Source organism: Otolemur garnettii, unplaced genomic scaffold (assembly GCF_000181295.1).
Source record: "Otolemur garnettii isolate 467f Iridium unplaced genomic scaffold, OtoGar3 scaffold00211, whole genome shotgun sequence".
Lineage (NCBI taxonomy): Eukaryota > Metazoa > Chordata > Mammalia > Primates > Galagidae > Otolemur > Otolemur garnettii.
This window is the reverse complement of record NW_003852606.1, coordinates 967,839-970,127: the sequence shown is the minus strand read 5'-3', so window position 1 is coordinate 970,127 and position 2,289 is coordinate 967,839.

The following is a 2,289-nucleotide window of genomic DNA, read 5'->3' as shown; positions in this document are numbered from 1 at the left end:
AACCCGCCACCTTAGGTGTATGTGGCTGGCGCCTTAGCCGCTTGAGCCACAGGTGCCGAGCCTAGACATTTTCATAATAACCGAGTGTTGGGGTGAAATGGTATGATGGGAGGAACTGGGTTTAAAATAATCCAGTAGGAGGCAGGATTGGTGGCACATGCCTATGATCCCAGTACTTTGGGAGGTTGAAGTAGGAGGATGGCTTGAGGCAAGAGTTCGAGACCACCCTGAGTAAAATAGTGACACTCTGTCTCTATAAGAAATAAAAAAATTAGCTGGGTGTGATACCATATGCCTGTAGTTCCACCTACTCAGGAAGCTGAGCTAGGAGTATTGGTTGAACCTGGGGGTTGGAGGTTACAGTGAGCTCTGAGCACATCACTGTACTCCAGCCTACGTAACAGAGAAAGACCCTGTCCCCTAAAAAAAATAAAGAATAGGCTCGGCGCCTGTGACTCAAGCAGCTAATGCACCAGCCACATATACCTGAGCCGGTGGGTTCAAATCCAGCCTGGGCCCACCAAACAATGACAGCTGCAACCAAAAAATAGCTGGGTGTTGTGGCAGGCGTCTGTAGTTCCAGCTACTCAGGAGGCTGAGGCAAGAGAATCACTTAAGCCCAGGAGTTGAAGGTTGCTATGAGCTGTAATTCCATGGCACTCTACCCAGGGCAACAGCTTGAGGCTCTGTCTCAAAATAAAGAAAGAAAGAAAGAATAAATAAAAAACATAATCGGGGGTGGAAGGTGGGGAAGTGAGATAGAGTGGTTTATGGATGAAACAATAAAGGTTACATGTTGATAGCTATTGGAGCTGGATAACTGGGGGCACACTCCCTTTGGGTGGGGAGTTGGATGTACCCCATGTCAGTACTGAGGTTTCTTCTAGTCCTTGGGGTGCTGCAGTGTCCCAACCATCCCAAACTCTGAGAACCAGAATGGTCTTACTGAAATACATTTCTGTAATTTTTGCTGTATAGGCCCAGTCTTCAGAATTTTCAGCTCATTCATGGGCTCTATGGGGTGGTGGGGAGAACTGCATTCTCTCACTTACCCTTGACAGGACCTTAGTATCAGGATATCCTTTCCTTACAACAACCCGGAGTTAATTCCAACTGCTCCCAGGTGGGCTCAGGGTGAATGGTGAAAGGTGAAGGGTGAGAAGGAAGGTAGAAGGTTAGGGCAGGGGAGAGGATTTCCCCCTTTATTTAGGGACAGACTTTTCTTTTTCTTGGGATCCTCAATGTAGCCCCTCGCATCCCTCAAAAAGAGACTATTTCAAACCTTACTAATAAATATTTTTAATGGTATTTTACTCAGAGAAAAAGTGCTTCCTCCCTTCTCATAAATGGACTCCAATTCTTTGAACATTTAACGTGTCTTCTATAAAAAGGACTTCTTCAAGTCCTTGTACATACATAATAATAATTTTCATTTGTTTTGAGTGGGGCTACCCTGTGGTGCATAGGCCCCACTCCCATATTAGAAATGGATTCTCCCTTTCACTAAAACTGCTGAGCAATACGTGCCCTCTCAGAATCCAGAATGGACTTTCCCAAGCCCCATTCCTGGAAACCCAAATGGATGGAACCATTGAACCTGGAAGGTGGATTCATCTCAATCTCATCCCCATCTCCCCAGGATTATGAGTGGACGTTCCCAGGACCCAGAGTTCACCCCCAAGGCTCATTTCAGGAATACTCGGTTTCTGAGATTAGAAAAGGATAGCGAGGTAGGATTCTGTGACAGAAATGGACTCTTCCAGTTCCCTTTGCCCCAATTTCTCAATAGCCCCAGGGCGTTGGTGTTCAGGCAGCTTAGCCTCCTCCAAAGCCAGTTTACCAGAGTCTGGGTGGGGGGCGGGAGTAGGAGCCAGGCCAAAGCAGATACACCCATTCCTTCCTTTATCAAGTGGTGTCTGAACTCTTCAATGCCAGGTCCCCCTTTTTTTCTTTGAGACTGTCACTTTGTCACCGTCACCCTTGGTAGAATGCCATGGCATCACAGCTCATAGCAACCTCAAACTCTTGGACTCAAGTGATTCTCTTGCCTCAGCCTCTCAAGTAACTGGGACTATAGGGGTGTGGGACATCGCGGGCTATTTTTAGAGAGGGGGGTCTCTCTCCTGGTCAGGCTGGTCTCCAACTCCTGAGCTCAAGCAATTCACCAGCCTAGCCAGGTCCCATTCTTGCCTTGGAGGAGTTCCAAGTTTGGAGGAGATTAGAATCAATTGTTTTTTTTTATTGTTTTGTTTTGTTCTTTTTTTTTTTTTTTTTTGAGACAGAGCCTCA